Here is a 17,224-nt window from a genome sequence, read left to right as displayed (position 1 = left end):
TAGGTTAATCAGCACCATACCTGTGCTCGTGGGTTTCACCGAAGTGGTAAATATCTGAGGCCTGCATCACTTGGGGCTTTCCTCCCAAATTAAGCTGACACGGCGCGATATAACTGGAATACTGTTAAAAGCGGCGTTAAACCCAGCTCACTCACTCACTCACTCGTTTTTGTTCCGATTTCGACGACCCGATGGTAAAATAGCTGTCAAATCAAATACTCCCATCGCGAGAGAGTTTAGTTATTAAGTAATGAGAGTTATGACACGTAACGTCCGATATGAAGAAATGTGGCGGACGGTCCAAAAGCTCTTCAGCAAAAAAAACATTGGTAGACGGGTTTTTTTTATTGAATAATACATGTTTAATGCCAACCTCCATCGTCATGATACCTCAAGGAGGTTCACTCAATAATACCAGCAAATTTGATACAAATATGATATTCATCGACGGTGTAGAATACAACTGTAATAAGCAACTTCCGAAGGGAGATACACAACCTTGGTGCCAGCCAGGTCTCTGAACACTTTACAATGTCTATGAATGTCTTGCTGTTACGTTACTGCTATGATACATCAGGTGCAGATGAACACCAGTGATAAAACAAGACCCACGTAGACACATGTGCTCTTCGTCACTCCTACTGCCGTGGAGGGTCTTGAATCTGGAACTAATAATGAAAATATCATCATCGCAATTTACAATTCTTTTCCTCGTCCTCCTCCCAGTTCTCCTCCTCCTCCTCCTCCTCCTCCTCCTCCTCCTCAGCATCATCATCATCAACATGACCATCATTATCACCGTGATATATCTGGAATACTTTTCATAACGGCGTTAAATCCAATTCACTCATTCTTCATCATCATCATCATCCTCATCATCATCATCCTCATCATCATCATCATGCCAGATGCCAGATGCCAGATGCCTTTTCTTAATGAATAAGCATAGATAGCTGGGCATTTCATTGTTGTCACAGAGTGAACCCCAAATGAATTTTAATGTCAGATTAGCTTTCTTGGTTTTCACCATATGTATAAATAAGTGTTTTCGAATAGGAACTTGCTTCAAATCGTTTCTGGGAATCTTTTCAGTATTCCTGACTCCCATTTTGGACCAGTCAGAACATTAGTTGTCTGTCGTTACGAACATGAACTTGAGCTTCAGAGTGAATGGTTGTGAGAGTTAAAATTATTTGAATTTATCAAGAATCATACTGAACAAATCATCGATTTTGGTCTTCTGATATTTGCTTATTTAAGTTTAAAATAGGATGAATGATTAAGGACGAAGCATACGTGCTTTGACTGCCCATTCACCGCGGCTTATCCCCAATTTCGACGGCCTACAGATCAGATTAGACTTACGTTTAAGATAAATCGTCGTGTTTGTGCTGAACTCCGCACTGAAGACGAAGCATCTGAACTGCGTTCCGTTGTCTCGATCAGTGACGGTATGCACCAGTGTTGTGGCAGCTGTGAACGTGCAGTTCCCGTAGGAGGGGCTGTCGTAGTTGACGTTGTTAGGGTGAGGGTACTGTGTCCATGGGGTGTCCTCACTCTCCCCAGATCGCCAAACCCAGTGCCAAGGGTTCTGGTGATTGCTGACGTTAATCTGATTGCCCAGACTGCCTGAACATGTCATCTTTATCTGGTCGCCCTCAATATAGTCCAACTTCTTGTCGGTGATGGACATTGCTATGTGCTCTGGGTAGGCTGAGAAACACATATTTGTTGTTACAACGTGTACATGGCAGGGACTCTGGGGATAGGTCTTGGTTTTTCTTTACAAACTGGCTTGATATCAGGGTGAAATATCAGAGTGAGTGAGGTGCTGTGTTTTAAGGCTGTATATGAACAGTAATGCGCTGTGTAGACTTGCGTCCTTAAGGCGAGCCAGAAACCGCGAGTTAGAATCAGACCTGTTTCCAGTTTTGCCAATCATACCAATACTTGTCGGGTTATTAAACGCTTAAGACCTGCATCACTCCAAACATTCCGCAAATCAACTTAACTGGCCATAATAAAACTGGTCAAACTGGCATTAAACCCACCAAGTCAACGAGTAACTGAGATTGAATGTTGTCTTCAAAATAGAACACTAGAACGGACCGCCGTCATATAAATTTAGATTGAGTATTGCGGAGTGCAAACAAAAAAACAAAATGGCAGGGGGCTCCACACCCTGCACCTATGTGTGGCATCGAACCCGAGCATTGGCGTTACTACGGAACGTTTTAACCACAAGGCTATCCCTACGCCCACCGCATTATGTTAACATGGAAAACAATTATAATAATACTGGCCAAGACGATATGCTCAAATGTAGACCGCCTCCGTGGTCTAGTGGAGAGAGCGCCTGCCCGGAGAACGAAAGGTCGGGGTTTGACCCCAGGCCGCGTCTTACCAAAATACCTTAAATGATTGTACTTCTTGTTACCCTGCCTGGCGCTCGTCATTTAGGGGATAACTCGACAGGCCGCATAATGTGTCAGAGAAGAGTATCCATGTTTAACCACAGAATTCTTTCAAGCATTATAAAACCGACATAAGACGGAAAACCCCAAGCGGCGACACTTAAGCTTGCACGTCGCTATCTTGAACATGACGTTAAACCCCATTTCACTTCACCACGAACAATACTTACTTTTGACGGTGACGTTGAGCGTGTCCCGGTCGCTACCGAGAGATCCCGCCATGTACGCCGTCGTGCAGTAGTATTCCGAAGCATCATAACAATACAGTATAGTCAACGAGAACTGAAGGCTCCCTGACGCTCCACCGATGGCGCCAAACGGCGTTAAGCGGTCATGGCGTGATTCAGTTTGAAGGTCGTCTACGTGTTGGTGATGCACTTGTACGGTAGTATCTGAGGAGATAATTGACACTAAAGGGACGTTTGTGCCACGATGGTCCCTCCTTCCAATCTCCATTTCAAACACCCGTGATAGTCCAGGCGCGTCCGCCATGCATGCGATGAACAACTCGGTCGTAGGGTTGTTGCCTCCAATTACAATCTCTTGCGGTGATTCTGTCAACGATGCTGCTTGCCCTGCAATAATGGTAAAACGATTTATTTATATTCATTTCATTTACGAATCCACTAGCTTTTCACACATATCAATTTAATTGAGATTTTGAGAGGAAAACGTTTTCTCATAAGTTAGAACCTAAAATACGTCGATATGGGAAGGTTTTACCCTGCGATAATGTGGTTTATGAAAATGTCATCATACAGCGATGTGGACCTTATTAATTGTATCGGGGGCACGGGTGGCCCAGTCGTCTAAGGCGCCGCGATTCGCTGTGCAGAGTTGCGTCCCTTCGGCACGCCAGAAACCTATGCTTGTGGTTTCGAATCCCGGTTCGCCCCGATTATGTTTCTAGGTTTGTCAGCACCATACCCGTGCTCATGGGTTTCGCCGAAGTGGTAAACGTCTGAGACCTGCATCACTTCGGGCTTTCCTCCCACATTAAGCTGACACGCCGTGATATAACTGGAATATTGTTAAAAGCGGCGTTAAACCCAACTCACTCACTCACTCACTACTAATTATATCATATTGGACGTACTTCTGCAGGAAAGACGATCATTTCTCAATCATCCGACATATCTAAACAGCAACTGATCGGCCTTTGCCTCCAGCGGAGATCATGTCTGGCCCCCACTTCATTTAAAAGACACAATTTGTTGTAAATACAGGACGTCAAGTCAACAGAATAACCAATCTCGGTTATCCGACCCAATATATTCCATTGGGTGCAAAAGCAAAATTTGCGGGAAAGAGTATTTATTTATTATACTAGTACAGTAAACTACGGTTATAACCTAACTCAAAGGGACTACTAATTTTAGTTCGTTATAATCGTAGTTCGTTATAAGCATATATACATCATAACTACAGCAAATAGTCGGGACCAAAAACGTTCGTTCGTTATATCCGTCAGTTCGTTATAACCGTAGTTTACTGTAAATCAGTGATGCCACCAGGTGTCCGCTGTATACACGAGCAGAGATTTCAGTCATTCGAAAAACGACTGGTGTTCTTGTTGGATGAACTTTCTTATTATTGTCTATTATCCCCATTACAGGACACAGATCCTTATATATTATATAACTGTTTATACTCACCTTTCTTCAAAACAGCAAGAAACATCGCGCACACCAATAGGCAACAACCTCTGGTAAAATCGACCATGTTAATGACAATGATGTGGTCACGTTTCATCTGAAAAGATACCGATGTATGTACACATTGCAAAAGGAGACCGATTTGACAGTGAGTGAGTTAATGTGTTGGGTTTAATAATACAAGAGATCATACATACCTTATGAAAAATGTTGAGGGACTAAGATATATTATACTGAGATAACATTCATGGTCTCAATAAATGAATACAATCATTAGAAATACGAGGCAATAACAATTTAATTTCGATAAGGACAGTGAGAGTATTAATGAGGTTTTGTGAAATGACATACATACTTACTGACACACACACACACCACACACACACACACACACACACACACACACACACACACACACACACACACACACACACACACACACCACACACCACACCACACACACACACAAACACACCACACACACACACACACACACACACACACACAAACACCACACACCACACACACACACACACACACACACACACACACACACACCACACACACACACACACACACACACACACACACACACACACACACAACGTTGCTCGTAGGACCATGACAAATAATATAATCTATATTACAGGGTGAAGAACATACTCGTGTATGTGGTTGGAACCGTCCTGTGACTACGCACCTTTAAGCTCTTGCATGCGCCTTGAGAGATGTTGATGTCACGTCACTGTACCTGGTAAAAAGATGCGAGCAAAGGCCTCAAATAGAAACACAGAACATCGATCTATCTGCACGGGTCCTGCATGACAATCTCCTACACGTTGTAGGCTTATGTCCAGTGCGATAGAAACATTGAGGATATAGGACATGAGAATCGAGTACAAGCTATGCTAAGTAATGTACGTCATACTACTTACAATACACATGCTCCATAACATTCATAGGAGCCTACTGAATTCTGCCATTCAGGTGCGAACTGCGGACGTCCCTGCTTCATTGAATCACGCATAGCTTTTGACTAGGCCAGATAAATTTGTGTTCATTGAGACGGGTATTGCTTTCAATGGGTCAGATGTATATGTGTTCGAATCGTGACTGTATTTCTTAACATTCTGACCCAGTTACTTTCTTTCTCGCCATATCATTCCAAAATACATTTTCAAGCCAGTAAGCATGGCTGTGGTTAATCGCTCAGTAGCTGAAATACCATGCCGCAGTTTAACATGAATACCACATTCAGACACAGTATATTGACTCCGAACCGACCAGTCCTTGGTTTAGCCCCAAAATGCCGAGCACCAGGCAGACATGTTCCTGGAGAGGACGGACTGGTTTCCAAGGTAGCATTAAACTGAAACAACGATTTATTCATCAGTTGATGACAGAGACGATATTTCCCACATGGAATATCCTATTTATTATATACTTTTTGTGTAATTGTCAACCGGAAAATTAATTATCTCATTTTAAATGTAAAACCTTGAAACGTAAATTCTCCCTACCTAACACACATGGACGATTCACCAACCCTTGTATTTGCGACTTAAAAAGTAGTTTCGTGTTTGCACACTATTAAACAAAAGTATCAGAAAATACTTAGGGTCACGAAAATTCTTTATCATACATTTTAATTTTATCATATACACATACAAAAATTAACAAAAAATATCTTTGAAAACTAGGGGACCACTAGTGAAAGGAATTGACGAGTTAAATGAGGGGAGGTAACTCTTGTGTGACAATAGCTCCGTCAAAGTGAAGTATCACTTATCACTTTTCTCAACTTCAGAAAAGTCCATACATACTATATTGTTAGAGTAGCGGACATATGTCTTAGTTCGGGAAGAATTATTATCTTAATTCGGGAAGTCCTTAGTCCTTAGTCCATAGCTCCACATTGAGAAGTTAAGGAGTAAAGGGACAGTGTTCAGTACAGTGTGTAGAGCAGATGGACGATCTGGAGCAATGACTCATCCACACGGACAAGCAGGCCATAGCATAGGCCCAGTTGACGTTCACTACGGAGTGGGCTGAAGTCGCTCATTTCAAAGATGTAGCTCTGAATGTTACACGGAGGAAGAGCACTCAAACAGGCAATGGCATAGGCCCAGTTGACGCTCAGAACGAAGTGGGTTTATGTCGCTCATTTCAAGGGTAGCTCTGAATGTTACAAGGAGGAACAGCACTCAAAGGATTGAAATTAAGTCTGGATGTAATCAAATCACTTTTGAATCTGGACTGAATTTTCTCGGTGTTTTTAACAATCGCTTGAACATCAACCTGCATGCACACCTTCAAAAAAAATAATTCTGACTGTGTGCGTCTAGAATCAAATTAGTGAGTGAGTATGGTTTTACGCCGCTTTTAGCAAAATTCAGGTGAATACAGGAGACTGCTACATAGTCACTTAATGTTTATAATCACTTACAGTTGTACATGGAGACTGCTATATTAATGGGATATGTACCGCACATGACATATAGAGAATGATGTTATTAACCCACGGATAAAGTGAATAAACAGGAGACTGCTACATAGTAAAGTAAACTACGGTTATAACGAACACGCTTATAACGAACTGACGGATATAACGAACTTACTTTTTTGGTCCCGACTATTTGCTGTTGTTATACTGTATATATGCTCATAACGAACTACGGTTATAACGAGCTAAAATTAGTAGTCCCTTTGAGTTCGTTATAACCGTACTTTACTGTAATTTAATGCCTATAATCACAAGGATATAGACTACACTCATTCTCGTTAGATACCATTTTTACGAGCAAATGCGAGGTCAAATACCATAGAAAGTGCACGAGTTTCGTAAAAATGATTTCTAACGAGAATGAGTGTGGTATTTTATTTATTACCCACGTTAAATTGATATTTAAGTGTAAATGAATAACAACTATCGTTCGTTGACAGACCAAACTGAAACTGGCTGCAAAATCTGGTTGCGCATGAATATTGATATATGCCCAAATATGGGCATTGTTGAATTTCTATGCAAGCGCATTTCCAACATGGTCTTGCTATTGTGTTTGCAACCGTAACAGCACCGACGCTCAAGATACTTTTGGAAAAAGTCAAGAAAAGACAACCGTGATCTACTCCCAGCATTTTACGCTAGAGATAGGTGAGTGAGTGAGTACGATTATACGCCGCTTTTAGCAATATTCCAACAATGTCACGGCGGGGGACACCAGAAATGGGCTACACACATTGTGCCCATGTCGGGAATCGAACGTTTTAACCACTAGGCTAGACGACCGACCCCGCTAGATATAGGGAATGTTATTGTTCACATTTAGGACGTTTTGGGCCTCATAATCAGACGTCAGGCACACTTCTACGCAGTTTTCGAATGATTTGTATCGGAAATTTTCACTTATAGTGATCTGGTCGTGCAGTCGTGAACAACCAACTCCCAAAACAGTGCCACAAAATACGCTTCGAAGGAGACACTGATGGCAAAACCTGATTATCCCAAGTAAGTCTAGATAACTGACCAGATAGTTTAAACTGAATTCCTTTCACCACGCTTATCTTTTTACGTTAAATCAAATTGAAAGTTGCGAAAGTGTTCGGGTGCGTCACGCTCATTGGGGCCCCCGATCTATTCAGTGGTAGTCGTACATTGTAAATGGATATAGCTCGATTATAAAATGTCTGTAGAAGCTCTATGCATAATTAATATAAATTGCGAACCGAATTTGATGCGTGTGGCTATCTGGTTTGGTTTAATAAAATGTTTGTAAAAATCTCTCACTTTCATGAGATTGCTTCAGTTCTACCTTGTAGTTGCAAAATGAATGACGTCTCGCGATTTGTTATGAATGACAAAAAGTAGTCCTCATGTGACAGAGGTCACGGTTATCCAATCAAAACGAATAAAACAAGGTCAACGTTGTATGACACATGTGTGACGTACGGATTTAGTATCTTACCACCTGTATCTTCACCACGTGGGTAATAAAATCGTATATTTACCAAAGAATTAATTTAGATTGGACTTACGATCTTGTCAGGCGCAGTTTATTTTTACTGCTGCAGAGAATATTAAAGTATTAATATATTCGTCACATAAGACAACTCTGCAAGTTTCAAGAATAGCATGTACAAACAATCTAAAATATGAGCTTGCAAGTCAGTTCATTTATTATTATTAGAGACGGACCATTTGATATTGGGGATGGGTGGGTAGAGTCGCGTTATTCTTTCCTTTACTGTTAGGGGCAGAGTCGTTTTTCTTCTTCAAATTAAACTACTGAAAGAAAGTTACCATTTTCTCACTATTAACCAACACACAATAGCTGTACAAGTGTAGGTGATTTTAAAACAGACCATTGAAAATAGCAGTATGATCAAGCATTTTCACACAATAAAATACCATTTTTCAAACACCATGAACAGCACATGCCCAGTGTGCATTTTCTTCAATGCGACAAAAAACACACCCCAAAACTGCTTGAGGAATGTTACGTTTCAATTTTTAAGATTTTGGATGATGGACGTAGCTTTTGATGTAAACTAATGAAAAGAAACGTTACCGAAAAGATTTACAAAATGGTTGAGAATCAATCGCCCAAACGCAACCAAAACAACAGTACCCAGATCAATGGAACTTGAGTTCGAAGTGAAAGTTTTGCTGCATTTGCACCAAGCCAACCTACAAAGATATGGGCATAAAATAACGATGTACTGCTCATTCACACCCAAACCGTTGGACTGTGACAAATAACATGCTAAGATTAACAATAAACCAGAGAGAACTAGCCGGTGGTACTATACACCAAGGAGTACCGCATGCAAGGAGTTTGGCTGGTACAGGCAGACTGGGCTGGCTAGAGATAGGCCTCGGAATGGCAGACCCCCTGTCACCGCCACCCAGGAAAACGCTACATGCGTTCCCACCTTGTGAGGAATCGTATCAATACGGTGACGCCGTCAGCTGGGACTGTCCTCCTGTCAGTTCGCCCGACAGTGTCCAGAAGTCGGACCAATATTGGAGCTTATAGACCACAGTGAGACGTAGCGCTGACACCGGAACACCGACATCGATGGGTTCGAACACTGCGACCCAGGTAGAACAAATACTTTCAAGAATCATATTCACAGAAGAGAGCAGATTCCATCTGTTTCAGAGAAGATGGTAGAGTGTGTGTCTACCGTCGACCAGGAGAACGAATGTTACGTTGTTGCGTGCAAGATGTGAACCGTGTGGAGGTGGAGGCATTACGGTTTGGGGCGGCATCTGTAGCTACGTCAAGGCAGATCTGGGAAGTATGTAAACATCTCTGGACAGTGTTACATTGACCAGTGCCTCTACCCTGTAGTACTACCGTTCTTGCAACAGAATCCTGGGACTCTGTTTCAGCAAGGTAACACCATGCCCCACACAACGTCCTGCCTTCGCCAGCAGAATCCCCAGACTTCATGGGAGTCACTTTGATTGACAATGTAGAGCACGACCAGGTCGTCCTTATAACAAGGATCAGTTCACACAGGCCCTCCGAGAAAAATGGCGTCGAATCCCACTTCCTACGATTAGACGTCTCACATCTTCTGCCCATTGTCCAGTTTGGGCGTGCATTGATGCCCGATGGTGATTGACACGTGTGACGTTCTCAAGGATTACATGCTGTTTTACGTACTGATTTTAACTACTGAACAACTGACCCCATCCTCCAAACTGCGGACACAACACCTTCATTTCTTTCCCATTCTTAGCATAACATGTAATGATGTTATTTAAAAAGGTTTTAGCTGACAAAGCTACAGACAACGTAAGATCTTTTATCGAGCTGGTGGAAACACTTTTTGGTTGTCTTAGATAATGTATCATTTTCGAGAAGCTAGAGAATGGCACATGTCTCAACACACAATGGCAGAGGCAATCGTTGTTTTTTGGTTTTGGCAGTTGTTTGAGAGATGGAATTTAACAGTACAACATTCGTCGTTGAAGGGAACAAGTATTCACGGTTTCTGTCTAACCTTTGATAGTCGTGTTTGCTGATAACACCGGATCTTGTTGATACCATACTTGACGATTTTTTCACTTTACTAATCCTGCATATATCAAACAAGATATTGTAATGCGTTGTCAGCATTGCAAACAAGTGCAAACATGTTCAGGACGGAAGAAAATGGGCTGATTTGGGCTCAGGTTTATCCTTTGATATTAATGTTTTACGGTCACCATACCATTGCACGAATTATCCAAATGACACTTTCAATACTAGCAGAGTGTGTATTACTTTGTCAGTTAGTGTATTGTTTTAACGCGACAATCAGCAATGTCAGAGTTATATGACGGCGGTCTGTAAATAATCCAGTCATAACCAGAATTCCAGTGATTGACATCATGGACATCGATCTGCGCAATGCAGGAATATGATGCCATTCATCAACCAAGTCAGCGAGCCTGACCACCTGATCCCGTTAGTCGCCTCCTACGACGAGCATGGGTTGCTGAAGATTAATTCTAACCCAGATCTGCACGGGTCGTGTGCATTATTACCCAAATGGCGGATATATTGGGTGAATAGACTTTTCGGTAATGTCCCAGCTCCAAATAATATATTTCATAAAATGGGGCTGGTTTGGATGATAATTACGTTCATCGGCTGGGAAGTTTGCGACGGTGTAACTGTTCATCCACACGATCACTTTGTCCATGGCCACGACCAGCATGTAACAAAAGGACACACTCGCTTTTAGATAGATTTTCTTAACCTGAGAACATATTATCTTTCCATCTTTAGTTTTACAGTGGAGGGATGTGGGATAACCATATGTCATTGAGAGTGTACACACCAGATTCTGCCAATCCTTTCTGAGAGTTCACAAGTTTACCAACAACAATTCCGCGCCATGACAGTGGGCAACTAGTTGTTTTGTTTGTTCGTTGTTTAACGTCGCACGCAGCAATATTCCAGCTATCTATATGACGGCGTTCTGGAAATAATTGAGCCTGGACCAGAAAATCCAGTGATTGACATCATGAGCATCGATCTTCGCAATTGGGATACGATGACATGCACCAACCAAGTCAGCGAGCCTGACCACCCGATCCCGGAATCTTTACGGGAAGGTCTACTCATATAAGAAATAGTTTACTTAAATATAGATTAGGAGCTATGTGACTGCTTCTTTCGAAATGCCATAACTCCTTCGATGCTTTATCTAAATGCAATTAGTATTCTAAGTTTAAATCATGGGAGGAAAACTATTTAACCTGCTACCTCCTTAAACGAGAAGAATGTCTCGCCAATCTTCTGATCAATCACCCAACAACTGAAACTTTGTACTTCTGATGTCTAACGACAATACCATAATATTAAATGATATAACTTGCGTGCGCGCACGCGTGTGTGAGCGGACTTGAACGTGTGTGCGTGTTAGGGGCGGTATTATGGTATGAGATCAGCATTTGTTTCTTTATGCTCATTTGCTCAGTTATTTTGTTCTAATTATATACTGCTGTACGTTAGTGTGTGTTTGGTTAGGTGAGTGAGTGAATGTGGTGTGAGTCAACAACTGTTACATATTTTGCCACCAGAAAGTGATGGAATCAGAAGAACTCTATAGTGTTGCTGTCTGAAAAATGTTTGTTTAAACGTTGAGAGGAATATCATTTGCAGTCACGCAACAGGCATTAAAATGCAGAGTTAGACAGCATATTTACTTTATTGAAAAAAACCTTTTATTGAAACAACCAAATAACACATATGCCATAGAATAGAATATACCACCGAGCGTCTTTGGTTTCACAACCTTGAAGGAATAGGATAATTTGTGTCGCAGCATAAAATATGCATTGCAAAGATATCAACACCATGAAATTGAAGACACTGTGTGCCTAGATGCAGTGTCTATTTATTCTGGGAATTCCAATAATATGTCAAACAAATATGATATATCATGAGCAAATTTATTTTCCTTTGTTTAAATTAACGCTCAATTTTACTCTTGGCAGATGTTTGTGATTACAGAAAGATTTATTTCGTTTTTATTCCTTATCTTCCAAATATGACATATTAGTCTTCAATGTGTAATATTGAAACATCAAGCAACATTAGGAAGAAGTTATCACAAATTCACATCGTCCAAATAATAGACAGATATGCACTAAAGGCTAGAGACGATACACGGAAAACAATTGTCACAAAAACACATATAATACTATATATAAGTACAAGAATGAGTGATTGAGTGTGTTTATTTTTACATCCGTTTCAACAATATATCAAGGGTAAGGTACATGCGTTAGAAAAGCCAAAGGTGATTTTATTATTTATGTTAAACCACTATGATGAAACCCATGTAAAGGCCTCAGACTTTCACATAATGCAGTGACTTGCATGACAAATACAGTTTCAAACAAACAACAATCAATTTTGTCCCAATTTTTGTCCCTTTCCACATTTGGAAATTGGCAGATGCACTCTTTATATTAAGAATATGAAAACTGAAAGTGTGGGTAAGTAATATTTACGTCAATTTCAGCCATATTCCAGAAATATCATGGTGGGGTGGAACAGCAATGGGTTTCACACACTGTAACCATAAGGGCAGTCTGGCACAATACCTACATCTACAAAAGCATTTTTTCGTGAAAGGGGCGGTCGGGTAGCCCAGTGGTAAAAGCGTTCGCTCGCCACGCCGAAGATCCGGGTTCGATTCCCGACATGGGTACAATGTGTGAAGCCAATTTCTGGTGTCCCCCGCCGTGATATTGCTGGAATATTGCTAAAAGCGGCGTAAAACCATACTCACTCACTCACTGTGCCCCAGATTGCCCCAGAGTGGGCACATACTGCACTGATATAGAGTGGGCACATACTACACTGATATAGAGTGGGCACATACTACACTGACAAAGAGTGGGCACATACTACACTGATAAAGAGTGGACACATCCTACACTGATAAAGAGTGGGCACATACTACACTGATATAGAGTGGGCACATACTACACTGATATAGAGTGGGCACATACTACACTGATAAAGAGTGGACACATACTACACTGATATAGAGTGGGCACATACTACACTGATATAGAGTGGGCACATACTACACTGACAAAGAGTGGGCACATACTACACTGATAAAGAGTGGGCACATACTACACTGATATAGAGTGGACACATATCACACTAATAAAGAGTGGGCACATACTACAATGATATCGAGTGGGCACATACTACACTAATATAGAGTGGGCACATACTACACTGATATAGAGTGGGCACATACTACACTGATAAAGAGTGGGCACATACTACACTGATATAGAGTGGGCACATACTACACTGATATAGAGTGGACACATATCACACTAATAAAGAGTGGGCACATACTACAATGATATAGAGTGGGCACATACTACACTAATATAGAGTGGACACATACTACACCGATATAGAGTGGGCACATATCACACTGATATAGAGTGGACACATACTACACTGATATAGAGTGGGCACATACTACACTGATATAGAGTGGGCACATACTACACTGATATAGAGTGGGCACATATCACACTGATAAAGAGTGGGCACATACTACACTGATATAGATTGGGCACATACTACACTGATATAGAGTGGGCACATATCACACTGATAAAGAGTGGGCACATACTACACTGATATAGAGTGGGCACATACTACACTGATATAGAGTGGACACATACTACACCGATATAGAGTGGGCACATATCACACTGTTATAGAGTGGACACATACTACACTGATATAGAGTGGGCACATACTACACTGATATAGAGTGGGCACATTCTACACTGATATAGAGTGGGCACATATCACACTGATATAGAGTGGACACATACTACACTGATATAGAGTGGGCACATACTACACTGATATAGAGTGGGCACATACTACACTGATATAGAGTGGACACATACTACACTGATATAGAGTGGGCACATATCACACTGATATAGAGTCGACACATACTACACTGATATAGAGTGGGCACATACTACACTGATATAGAGTGGGCATATACTACATTGATAAAGAGTGGGCACATACTACACTGATATAGAGTGGGCACATCCTACACTGATATAGAGTGGACACATACTACACTGATATAGAGTGGGCACATACTACACTGATATAGAGTGGGCACATACTACACTGATATAGAGTGGGCACATACTACACTGATATAGAGTGGGCATATACTACACTGATAAAGAGTGGGCACATACTACACTGATATAGAGTGGGCACATACTACACTGATAAAGAGTGGACACATACTACACTGATATAGAGTGGGCACATACTACACTGATATAGAGTGGGCACATACTACACTGACAAAGAGTGGGCACATACTACACTGATATAGAGTGGGCACATACTACACTGATATAGAGTGGACACATATCACACTAATAAAGAGTGGGCACATACTACAATGATATAGAGTGGGCACATACTACACTAATATAGAGTGGACACATACTACACCGATATAGAGTGGGCACATATCACACTGATATAGAGTGGACACATACTACACTGATATAGAGTGGGCACATACTACACTGATATAGAGTGGGCACATACTACACTGATATAGAGCGGGCACATATCACACTGATAAAGAGTGGGCACATACTACACTGATATAGATTGGGCACATACTACACTGATATAGAGTGGGCACATATCACACTGATAAAGAGTGGGCACATACTACACTGATATAGAGTGGGCACATATCACACTGATATAGAGTGGACACATACTACACTGATATAGAGTGGGCACATACTACACTGATATAGAGTGGGCACATACTACACTGATATAGAGTGGGCACATACTACACTGATATAGAGTGGGCACATATCACACTGATATAGAGTCGACACATACTACCCTGATATAGAGTGGGCACATACTACACTGATATAGAGTGGGCATATACTACATTGATAAAGAGTGGGCACATACTACACTGATATAGAGTGGGCACATCCTACACTGATATAGAGTGGACACATACTACACTGATATAGAGTGGGCACATACTACACTGATATAGAGTGGGCACATACTACACTGATATAGAGTGGGCACATACTACACTGATATAGAGTGGGCATATACTACACTGATAAAGAGTGGGCACATACTACACTGATATAGAGTGGGCACATCCTACACTGATATAGAGTGGACACATACTACACTGATATAGAGTGGGCACATACTACACTGATATAGAGTGGGCACATACTACACTGATAAAGAGTGGGCACATACTACACTGATATAGAGTGGGCACATACTACACTGATATAGAGTGGGCACATACTACACTGATATAGAGTGGGCACATACTACACTGATATAGAGTGGGCACATACTACACTGATAACGAGTGGGCACATAACACACTGATAAAGAGTGGGCACATACTACACTGATATAGAGTGGGCACATACTACACTGATATAGAGTGGGCACATATCACACTGATATAGAGCGGGCACATACTACACTGATATAGAGTGGGCACATACTACACTGATATAGAGTGGACACATACTACACTGATATAGAGGGGGCACATATCACACTGATATAGAGTGGGCACATACTACACTGATATAGAGTGGGCACATACTACACCGATATAGAGTGGGCACATACTACACTGATAAAGAGTAGGCACATACTACACTGATATAGAGTGGGCACATACTACACTGATATAGAGTGGACACATATCACACTAATAAAGAGTGGGCACATACTACAATGATATAGAGTGGGCACATACTACACTAATATAGAGTGGACACATACTACACTGATATAGAGTGGGCACATATCACACTGATATAGAGTGGACACATACTACACTGATATAGAGTGGGCACATACTACACTGATATAGAGTGGGCACATACTACACTGATATAGAGCGGGCACATATCACACTGATAAAGAGTGGGCACATACTACACTGATATAGATTGGGCACATACTACACTGATATAGAGTGGGCACATATCACACTGATAAAGAGTGGGCACATACTACACTGATATAGAGTGGGCACATACTACACTGATATAGAGTGGACACATACTACACTGATATAGAGTGGGCACATATCACACTGATATAGAGTGGACACATACTACACTGATATAGAGTGGGCACATACTACACTGATATAGAGTGGGCACATACTACACTGATATAGAGTGGGCACATATCACACTGATATAGAGTGGACACATACTACACTGATATAGAGTGGGCACATACTACACTGATAACGAGTGGGCACATAACACACTGATAAAGAGTGGGCACATACTACACTGATATAGAGTGGGCACATACTACACTGATATAGAGTGGGCACATATCACACTGATATAGAGCGGGCACATACTACACTGATATAGAGTGGGCACATACTACACTGATATAGAGTGGACACATACTACACTGATATAGAGGGGGCACATATCACACTGATATAGAGTGGGCACATACTACACTGATATAGAGTGGGCACATACTACACCGATATAGAGTGGGCACATACTACACTGATAAAGAGTAGGCACATACTACACTGATATAGAGTGGGCACATACTACACTGATATAGAGTGGACACATATCACACTAATAAAGAGTGGGCACATACTACAATGATATAGAGTGGGCACATACTACACTAATATAGAGTGGACACATACTACACTGATATAGAGTGGGCACATATCACACTGATATAGAGTGGACACATACTACACTGATATAGAGTGGGCACATACTACACTGATATAGAGTGGGCACATACTACACTGATATAGAGCGGGCACATATCACACTGATAAAGAGTGGGCACATACTACACTGATATAGATTGGGCACATACTACACTGATATAGAGTGGGCACATATCACACTGATAAAGAGTGGGCACATACTACACTGATATAGAGTGGGCACATACTACACTGATATAGAGTGGACACATACTACACTGATATAGAGTGGGC

The 17,224-nt window shown here is 41.4% G+C and overlaps 1 pseudogene; it reads right to left on the bottom strand.

Annotated features, from left to right (window-relative positions):
* Positions 1–558: 558 nt before the first annotated feature.
* Positions 559–5,112, bottom strand: LOC139458304 (uncharacterized; annotated as a pseudogene).
* Between the last annotated feature and the right edge of the window lie 12,112 nt (positions 5,113–17,224).

This window comes from Haliotis cracherodii, unplaced genomic scaffold, assembly GCF_022045235.1.
Source record: "Haliotis cracherodii isolate W230 unplaced genomic scaffold, xgHalCrac1.p SCAF_12, whole genome shotgun sequence".
Classification (NCBI taxonomy): domain Eukaryota; kingdom Metazoa; phylum Mollusca; class Gastropoda; order Lepetellida; family Haliotidae; genus Haliotis; species Haliotis cracherodii.
The sequence above is the reverse complement of the archived record's forward strand: the minus strand, read 5'-3'. Positions and strand labels throughout refer to the sequence as shown.